Here is an 11,126-nt window from a genome sequence, read left to right as displayed (position 1 = left end):
GGCCAATTTTTACAATTCTGACCACTGTCCCTTTATGAGGTTATAACTCTGAACGCTTCAACAGATCTTGGCGATTCTGACACTATTTTCTCGTGACATATTGTACTTCATGTTAGTGGTAAAATTTCTTTAATATAACCTGCGTTTATTTGTTTAAAAAAAAAAAAATTTGGCAAAAATTTTGAAAATTTCGCAATTTTCCAACTTTGAATTTTTATGCCCTTAAATCAGAGATATGTCACACAAAATACTTAATAAGTAACATTTCCCACATGTCTACTTTACATCAGCACAAGTTTGGAACCAAATTTTTTTTTGTTAGGGAGTTACAAGGGTTAAAAGTTGACCAGCAATTTCTCATTTTTACACCACCATTTTTTTAGGGACCACATCTCATTTGAAGTCATTTTGAGGGTTCTATATGATAGAAAATACCCAAGTGTGACACCATTCTAAAAACTGCACCCCTCAAGGTGCTCAAAACCACATTCAATAAATTTATTAACCCTTCAGGTGTTTCACAGGAATTTTTGGAATTTTTTTTTTAAAAATGAACATTTAACTTTTTTTCATATAAAATTTACTTCAGCTCCAAATTGTTTTATTTTACGAAGATTAACAGGAGAAATAGGACCCCAAAAGTTGTACAATTTGTCCTGAGTACGCCTATACCCCATATGTGGGGGTAAACGACTGTTTGGGCGCATGGCAGAGCTCGGAAAGGAAGGAGCGCCATTTGACTTTTCAATGTAAAATTGACTGGAATTGAGATGGGACGCCATGTCGCGTTTGGAGAGTCCCTGATGTGCCTAAACATCGAAACCCCCCACAAGTGACACCATTTTGGAAAGTAGACCCCCTAAGGAACTTATCTAGATGTGTAGTGAGCACTTTGACCCACCAATTGCTTCACATAAGTTTATAACGTACAGCCGTAAAAATAAAAAAATCATATTTTTTCACAAAAATGATCTTTTCGCCCCCAATTTTTTTTCCCCAAGGTTAACAGAAGAAATTGGACCCCAAAAGTTGTGCAATTTGTCCTGAGTATGCTGATTCCCCATATGTTGGAGAAAACTACTGTTGGGCACATGGCAGAGCTCAGAAGGGAAGAAGTGGTGTTTTGGAAAGCAGACTTTGATGGAATGGTCTGCGGGCGTCACATTGCGTTTGCAGAGCCCCTTAGGGTACCGTCACACATTGAAATTTTCATCGCTGCGACGGCACGATCCGTGACGTCGCAGCGATCGTATGAATATCGCTCCAGCGTCGTAGACTGCGGTCACACGTTGCAATCACGGCGCTGGAGCGATGCCGAAGTCCCCGGGTAACCAGGGTAAACATCGGGTAACTAAGCGCAGGGCCGCGCTTAGTAACCCGATGTTTACCCTGGTTACCAGCGTAAACGTAAAAAAAACAAACCGTACATACTCACCCGTCGGTGTCCTTCAGGTCCCTTGCCGTCTGCTTCCTGCTCTGAGTGCAGCCGTACAGTGAGAGCAGATCGCAGCACCGCTGTGATCTGCTCTCACTTTCCGGCCGGCACTCAGAGCAGGAAGCAGACGGCAAGGGACCTGAAGGACACCGACGGGTGAGTATGTACGGTTTGTTTTTTTACGTTTACGCTGGTAACCAGGGTAAACATCGGGTTACTAAGCGCGGCCCTGCGCTTAGTTACCCGATGTTTACCCTGGTTACAAGCGAAGACATCGCTGGATCGCTGTCACACACAACGATCCAGCGATGTCAGCGGGTGATCAAGCGACGAAAGAAAGTTCCATACGATCTGCTACGACGTACGATTCTCAGCAGGATCCCTGATCGCTGCTGCGTGTCAGACACTGCGATATCGTAACGATATCGCTAGAACGTCACGAATCGTAACGTCGTAGCGATGGAAATTTCAATGTGTGACGGTACCCTTATGTACCTAAACAGTAGAATCCCCCACAAGTGACCCCATATTGGAAACTTGACCCCCCAAGGAACTTATCTAGATGTGTTGTGAGAACTTTGAACCCCCAAGTGTTTCACTAACGTTTATAACGCAGAGCCGTGAAAATAAAAAATCCTTTTTTTTCCCACAAAAATCATTTTTTAGCCCCCAGTTTTGTATTTTCCCAAGGGTGACCGGAGAAATTGGACCACAAAAGTTGTTGACCAATTTGTTCTGAGTACGCTGATACCCCATATGTGGGAGAAAACAACTGTTTGGGCGCACGGCAGAGCTCGGAAGAGAAGGAGCACCATTTTACTTTTTCAACGCAGAATTGTATGGATTGAGATCGAACGTCATGTTGCGTTTCCAGAGCCGCTGATGTGCCTAAACAGTGGAAACCTCCAATTCTAACTCCGACCCTAACCCCAACACACCCCTGAGACTAATCCCAACCCTAACCACGGCATTTTATACAATAAAAACTATTTTATAGAAAAAATAATTATTTTTGCATCGCTTTATTCTGAGGGCTATAACTTTTTTATTTTTTTGCTGATGACGCTGTATGGGGGCTCGTTTTTTGCAGAACAAGATGATGTTTTCGGCGGTATCATGGTTTATTTATATCCAAGTGGACATGGGGTTTCTAGAAATGAGTCGCCCGCCAGGGCCGTGGGATACTCGGTACTGGGTCCGGTACTTAAAGGGACGTGTCACGGTGGCGGCGACCGGGTCCATGGCCCTGGGCGCCCATGTTAAGGGAAAAGTCTTTAAAGGGGTTTGCGGAATAAAGTTTGTGTTCATGATGCCACCTGTGGTACCTGAGTACGCCGATACCCCATATGTGGGGGTAAACCACTGTTTGGGCGCATGGCAGAGCTCGGAAAGGAAGGAGCGCCATTTGACTTTTCAATGCAAAATTGACTGGAATTGAAATGGGACGCCATGTCGCGTTTGGAGAGCTCGGAAGGGAAGAAGTGGCGTTTTGGAAAGCAGACTTTGATGGAATGGTCTGCGGGCGTCACATTGCGTTTGCAGTAACAGTAGAATCCCCACACAAGTGACCCCATATTGGAAACTTGACCCCCCAAGGAACTTGTCTAGATGTGTTGTGAGAACTTTGAACCCCCAAGTGTTTCACTAACGTTTATAACGCAGAGCCGTGAAAATAAAAAATCTTTTTTTTCTCACAAAAATGATTTTTTAGCCCCCAGTTTTGTATTTTCCCAAGGGTGACAGGAGAAATTGGACCACAAAAGTTGTCCAATTTGTTCTGAGTACGCTGATACCCCATATGTGGGAGAAAACAACTGTTTGGGCGCACGGCAGAGCTCGGAAGAGAAGGAGCACCATTTTACTTTTTCAACGCAGAATTGTATGGATTGAGATCGGACGTCATGTTGCATTTGCAGAGCCGCTGATGTGCCTAAACAGTGGAAACCTCCAATTCTAACTCCGACCCTAACCCCAACACACCCCTGAGACTAATCCCAACCCTAACCACGGCATTTTATACAATAAAAACTATTTTATAGAAAAAATAATTATTTTTGCATCGCTTTATTCTGAGGGCTATAACTTTTTTACTTTTTTGCTGATGACTCTGTATGGCGGCTCGTTTTTTGCAGAACAAGATGACGTTTTCAGCGGTACCATGTTTATTTATATCCAGAGTGGACATGGGCTTTCTAGAAATCCCATCCACTATGCTGTAACATCTGGATGCTTCTGGTTTGATACTGCATAAATACACATCAAATCCACAGCAGTCCCTGATCGTGGGCACATCACCTTATGAGTTGCCCGCAAGAGCTGTGGGATACTCGGTACCGGGTCCGGTACTTAAAGGTATGTGTCACGGTGGCGGCGACCCAGTCCATGGCCCTGGGCGCCCATGTTAAGGGAAAAGTCTTTAAAGGGGTTTGTGGAATAAAGTTTGTTCGTGACGACAACTGAGGTATTCGGTCAGGCTGACCGACGCTGCTTAAAGGGGTCCACTGGGGTGATGTTATAGCAGCTAAGATGGTATGGCTTCCCACAGGTGAAGTTGGGTCCCCAGTGCTCCCGGTGTGTAGATGGATATGGTGGGTAGGCTAGAAAGGAACGGAGGACACAGGTTTGCAGTCTCTTTACCTGGTTTACTGAAGGCTCCAGGCAGCCGTAGTCCAGGGCACCAGATCACAGGTACAGGCAGGATCCAGCCGGCTTGGAAACAAGTTCAGAGTCCCCATTACCAGGTGGAGATGAAAGCCTTCCTATCAGCGCTTTGGTGTAGTCCCTTGCTGCCTGCGGCTTCCTGACAAGGTCCTCACTGATCTCTCTGTCCTCCTTAAAGGTGGGACACTAATACATATGACAGATGGCTGGAGCCTTTTTACATGGTCTCTATCACGACCCGGGCTCTATGTGCCACTGTGTCTCCAGGTGTTAGGGCAGACAGGTGATATAAAATCCAGCAGTCCTGCTGGTTTCTGCTGTGCCACTTGGAGTCCGACACAACCCCGGTCTTTCGGCTACCGGTCTCTGCGCTCTGCAGGGAGGTAGCCCAGTCACATCTGTCCTCCCCAGTTCTCTCCTGTGCTTCGCTTCTCCTACATGCTCTCAGCAAATCATTCAGCTTTCTCTTTCTTTCTCTCCTGGAGCTGCAGCACTTTCTCTTGGCTGCACGGCCCCTCTGCTTCCTTCTCTGTCTCTCTGACAGGAACTAACTCTCAGACTGGCTGTGCTCTGTCCCTCTGACTGACTTTCCCTCCAGACCAGAATATATATATAGGGGGCCACCCACAACCTGGATCAGAGCTCCCCCTTCTGGCCTGGAGTGTGAACATGTTGCATGCTTTTGATTACCTGATAGCGAAGATCCTCCCTTGCTTCCAAGCGTGACATCACTCTCCCCGTGAGGAAAGCAATGCCACTGTGACAACCAGGAACCTGGGGTGTCACACTCCCCCCCCCCCATTAAATCCAGTACTCCCGGACTGGGAAAAGGAAACAACAGTACTGGTTAGATACATTGCAGAACATTTGGAATATGCATTAGAACAGGTTAAACTATTTTAAAACTTTGGCTTCCTTTAATGTAGTTAATTGATGCTTTAATGTTACAAACTTTATTACAGGGTATAAATAACTTTTCCTAAAATAAACTTTCTAATAACATTAAATATCAAGTGTTAAATTTAAAGTGACGATTACCCTTTACGGGTATACTACCTTTGACAACACTCCCTCCACTGAAGTGCAAAAACATTAGCTTTACTTCCAATTTATAAAACTCTCACTATAATATTCAATATTATCTGCATACTTTATCTAACATATGCTATACCAGAAAACTCTCACTCCTTCTAACAACACTAAACATTATCACTTTCTTAAAGTGCAACACGTTCAACATTTTCTATACTGAGGTAGTGCATTTAAATGTGCAATCAATATTCAAGTTATTTAATAACATTTGGAACAGTAGCAACGATGCGGGGACCCATCATAAACCCCCAACGTTGGTCTTAGGCAGTCTACAAGGCATAGCATTCTGACCTGGTCTTCAGCCTCGCCAGATGGTTTTTTTTAAGGCAAACATTAGCAACAGTTTCTTCAACGGTTCCATGTAAAACCAGCAGAAACCACCTTAAGAGGTGCCAACTATTTACAGGAAAGTTTTGATCATGCTTAGTTCATGATTCTGTAGTTCTTTTAAACTGGAACAACAAAGACATAACCCAACAGGGTTAACTTAACTCTTTTCAGTCATATTCAAACTGGAAAGCAAAACTGTTTATCTACTTTGCCAGGATAGCTCTGGACGGCTGCTACTCCCTGACCGGGAAAAGCTTTCTGCAAATGTCACAAAAGGTGACTCAAATGGTTTAAGTCCAGTATCTGGGCTTTGGCCTGCATATCTCTTTTCTCATATGGTGCCTGCCGGGCCAAAAATTGCTGTCTCTCCCACCCCTCCCGATGTCTCCAGTGTCCCGCCATGTTATGATGGGGATTTCTCCTTGGAGCACTATCATGTCCTCCTCTGCGGGTCCTTCTGCGAACACCATGGGCTCCTGATAGCTAGCTTGGAGCTCACAGGTTGGGATTAGCGGAACTGCCAATTGATCTGAGCTACCATCACCCCGGTCCCGGTACAGCCGATGGCGTACTTCTCCAGACCTTGGAATCGGTGGGGCTGGCAAATGGCCCACCAAGGTGTCATCTAGCGCAGGGGTTGCTGCAGGACTGAAGCCCGGGGTACCCTCGGCGTACGGTGACACTTCACCAAGGGACCCAAAACTCTGGTTGGGGGTGTACAGCTGTGGTGGTGACTCGGGCCTAGCTGTCGGGTCTTCCGCCGGTGGGGTCAGGGTCATGCCCCTTCTCTTTCAGAGCACCGGATCTTTTCTGCTCCAGGCCAGACGAGGTAATTGGTGGTCGTCCGGTAAGGATCCCGATGAAGGCCTCCTTCCACCCGGCCACAGCCTCCAGCTGCATCTGCACAAGCTGCCGGATAAGTTCTTCCACTTCTTTCCGCAGGGGGTCCAGATCCAGCTTCAGTGACAGGTACGGTTCTTGCAGGTCCAGACTGGGGAAGTCCTCCTGCTCCACCCCACGCTCCGGTGCTCACTCACCTCCCTCCGCCATGTTGCTTTCAGGTTCTTCCTCCTCGGTCCATTTTCCCGCGATTTCATTCCACCACGCCTCTCTTCGTGGGCGGTTCCTCTTCTTCTTCCCACCATCCCAGACTAGGAGGCGGACTTCTCTAGTTGACGGGCATACTTCTCAGACATAGTAATATTGATGAGGGGCGGCCATAGCTCTCGCACCGTTCTTCCAGGTGCCACCCACGATAACACGCCCTTCTCCTCCTGTACGCCACAGGGTGCTATAATGGCGGTGGTTTTGGCAGCAATTTACAGTTCAACAGTCTCTCAGCACAACACAGTCTCTTAGGCGCGCATGACCCACTTCAATGGGTTGGTCCATTCTGTTCGTGACGCCAAAATGAGTCGCCCGCCAGGGCCGTGGGATACTCGGTACCGGGTCCGGTACTTAAAGGGATGTGTCACGGTGGCGGCGACCGGGTCCGTGGCCCTGGGCGCCCATGTTAAGGGAAAAGTCTTTAAAGGGGTTTGCGGAATAAAGTTTGTGTTCATGATGCCACCTGTGGTATTCGGTTAGGATGACCAACGCTGCTTAAAGGGGTCAACTGGGGTGATGTATGGCTTCCCACAAGTGAAGTTGGGTCCCCAGGGCTCCCGATGTGTAGATGGAAATAGTGGGTTGCGTAGAAAGGAACGGAGGACACAGGTTTGCAGTCTCTTTACCTGGTTTACTGAAGACTTCAGGCAGCCGCAGTCCAGGCCACCAGATCACAGGTACAGGCAGGATCCGGCCAGCTTGGAAGCGAGTTCAGAGTCCCCTTTACCAGGTGGAGTTAAAAGCCTTCCTACTAGCGCTGTGGTGTAGTCCCTTGCTGCCTGCGCCTTTCTGACAAGGTCCTCACTGATCTCTCTGTCCTCCTTAAAGGTGGGACACTAATCCATATGACAGGTGGCTCGAGTCTTTTTACAGGGTCTCTATCACGACACGGGCTCTATGTGCCACTGTGTCTCCAGGTGTTAGGGCAGACAGGTGATATAAAATCCAGCAGTCCTGCCGGTTTCTACTGTGCCACATGGAGTCCGACACAACCCCGGTCTTCCGGCTACCGGTGTCTGCACTCTGCAGGGAAATAGTCGCAGCTGTCCTCCCCAGTTCTCACTCTCCTGAGCTTCGCTTCTCCTACATGCTCTCTGCAATCATTCAGCTTTCACTTTCTCTCTTTCCTGGAGCTGCAGCACTTTCTCTTGGCTGCACGGCCCTCTGCTTCCTTCTCCTCTGTCTCTCTGACAGGAACTAACTCTCAGACCGGCTGTGCTCTGTCTCTCTGACAGACTAACCAACTTTCCCTCCAGACCAGAACATATATATATAGGGGAGCCACCCACAAACTGGATCAGAGCTCCCCATTCTGGCCTGGCGTGTTAACATGTTGCATGTTTGTGTGTACCTGATAGAGAAGATCCTCCCTCGCTTCCAAGCGTGACATCACTCTCCCCGTGAGGAAAGCAATGCCACTGTAACAACCAGGTGGGGTGTCACACTTAGAGAATGGAAACAGAGCTCTTTACAAATATAGAGATCGATTCATCAGTACTGGTGTAGTGCTAGGTCACCTCTACTAAGTGGCAAATACTGGCAGATCTGATGGCTTCCCTGGCTCCCTCCCAACTCCACCTATTTCAGCAGAGCTGATCCAAAGTAGTGTGAAAAAGCCAAAAGATTTCGGAGGGTTCAGCCAACATTAGTCTAATTTGTATGTGTAGCTTAAGTATCTAAAAATACATTGACATTTACACTGACCAGCAGCAGCAATTATACCAGACCACAGACTAACCAGCGGCAGTATATGCAGCAGACTGTGGACTGACCAATGGCAGCATGTACAGCAGACTGTGGACTGACCAGCTGCAGAATGTACAGCAGACTGTGGACTGACCAGTGGCAGCATGTACAGCAGACTGTGGACTGACTAGTGGCAGCATGTACAGCAGACTGTGGACTGACCGGCAGCAGCATGTACAGCAGACTGTGGACTGACCGGCGGCAGCATGTACAGCAGACTGTGGACTGACCGGCGGCAGCATGTACAGCAGACTGTGGACTGACCGGCGGCAGCATGTACAGCAGACTGTGGACTGACCGGCGGTGGCATGTACAGCAGAGTGTGGACTGATCAGCGGCAGCATGTACAGCAGACTGTGGACTGACCGGCGGCAGCATGTACAGCAGAGTGTGGACTGACCGGCGGCAGCATGTACAGCAGACTGTGGACTGACCGGCGGCAGCATGTACAGTAGACTGTGGACTGACCGGCGGCAGCATGTACAGCAGACTTTAGACTGACCGGCGGCAGCATGTACAGCAGACTTTGATTGACCCGCGGCAGCATGTACAGTAGACTGTGGACTGACCGGCGGCAGCATGTACAGCAGACTGTGGACTGACCGGCGGCAGCATGTACAGTAGACTGTGGACTGACCGGTGGCAGCATGTACAGCAGACTGTGAACTGACCGGCGGTAGCATGTACAGCAGACTGTGGACTGACCGGCGGCAGCATATACAGCAGACTGAGAACTGACCGGCGGCAGCATGTACAGTAGACTGTGGACTGACCGGCGGCAGCATGTACAGCAGACTTTAGACTGACCGGCGGCAGCATGTACAGCAGACTTTGATTGACCCGCGGCAGCATGTACAGTAGACTGTGGACTGACCGGCGGCAGCATGTACAGTAGACTGTGGACTGACCGGCGGCAGCATGTACAGCAGACTGTGGACTGACCAGCTGCAGAATGTACAGCAGACTGTGGACTGACCAGTGGCAGCATGTACAGCAGACTGTGGACTGACTAGTGGCAGCATGTACAGCAGACTGTGGACTGACCGGCAGCAGCATGTACAGCAGACTGTGGACTGACCGGTGGCAGCATGTACAGCAGACTGTGAACTGACCGGCGGTAGCATGTACAGCAGACTGTGGACTGACCGGCGGCAGCATATACAGCAGACTGAGAACTGACCGGCGGCAGAATGTACAGCAGACTGTGGACTGACCGGCGGCAGCTTGTACAGCAGACTGTGGACTGACCGGCGGCAGCATGTACAGCAGACTGTGGACTGACCGGCGGCAGCATGTACAGCAGACTGTGGACTGACCGGCGGCAGCATGTACAGCAGACTGTGGACTGACCGGCCGCAGCATGTACAGCAGACTGTGGACTGACCAGCGGCAGCATGTATTTTGTCACCAGTGGTATAAGGCTACTTTCACACTTGCGTCGTGCAGTGAAAGCGCCGCACAACGGGGGCAGCGGATGCTGTTTTTCAACGCATCCGCTGCCCCATTGTGAGGCGCGGGGAGGAGGGGGCGGAGTTCCGGCCGCGCATGCGCGGTCGGAAATGGCGGACACGACGCACCAAAAAACGTTACATGCAACGTTTTTTGGTGCCGACGGTCCGACACAACACGACGCAACCGTCGCACTAACGAGTGTAGATGACAGATTTTTTCCCACCAGTGGCAGCTACATACTGGGGCTCATCAAACACTGACTAGTCATCAGACAGAACAAGATTCGGCAGTCTCTCAGGAGCACTGCTGCCTTCATCTTCAGCAGTCAGTGAATGATTTGCTTTGTTTCACCATCCTAGGCTACCTCTGGTCACTTTGGAGCTTGCTAAGGTCATCCATGATGTCACCATGGATGTTATATACTATGAATATATCTGGTATGCAGCGTATACTGTAGAGATCCGTGTAACCTACCGGAAATGTACTTACACAACATTCATGGTCAGAAAGTGAATATGTCTACAGCAGAGGTCCCCAACATTTCTGACCTTGAGAGCCACATTCAGCTCGGAGAGAGGGTTGGGAGCCACATCCAGCCTTGAGAGAGGGTCGCGAGCCACATTCAACTCCCGCCCCCTCACAATAGTGGCAGCCAAAGCCCCCATTACAGTCATAATGGTAACTAAAGCTTTTTTACAAAAATCACCCCAAAGCAGTATACAAAGATCCAGGGGATCCCACAATATCCCCCATTCAGTGTTCTCCTATAAAGCACTCCCAAGACACTGTCAAATCCAGCTTCAAACATCTCCTCTGACAGGTGGTGTCATCTTGTCTCCAGCATAGCATACTTAAATCATCTCAAATCCTCTAACACCAGTATATGTGCATCAGATCTGCTCTTCTGTGCAGGGCTGCTCACAAAATTCACCATTTTCAGATGTGCTCTTCATACCTGTTTGCTAGAACTGGAACTAATGTACCAAGCTGACAGACAGCCGCGAGCCACAATTCATGGGACCGCGAGCCACATGTGGCTCCCGAGCTACAGGTTGGGGACCCCTGGTCTACAGGGTAAGAAACATTGGAATTACCTGTTTAAATATCACAGACATGTGACTCATACATAACAGCGCCAAATCCAATGTAATCAAGACAGAGTTCGCTGCCAGTGGTAAAGGTCACAGGAGATGTGCACCTGTCATATTTACCGAGAGATAGGCAGGAATTCCTTCACTCTAAACTACCCATTTAAAGGGAACCTATCACCCCGTTTTTTAAAGATTAGATAAAAATAGTGTGA

Source organism: Ranitomeya variabilis, chromosome 4 (assembly GCF_051348905.1).
Source record: "Ranitomeya variabilis isolate aRanVar5 chromosome 4, aRanVar5.hap1, whole genome shotgun sequence".
Lineage (NCBI taxonomy): Eukaryota > Metazoa > Chordata > Amphibia > Anura > Dendrobatidae > Ranitomeya > Ranitomeya variabilis.
The sequence above is the reverse complement of the archived record's forward strand: the minus strand, read 5'-3'. Positions refer to the sequence as shown.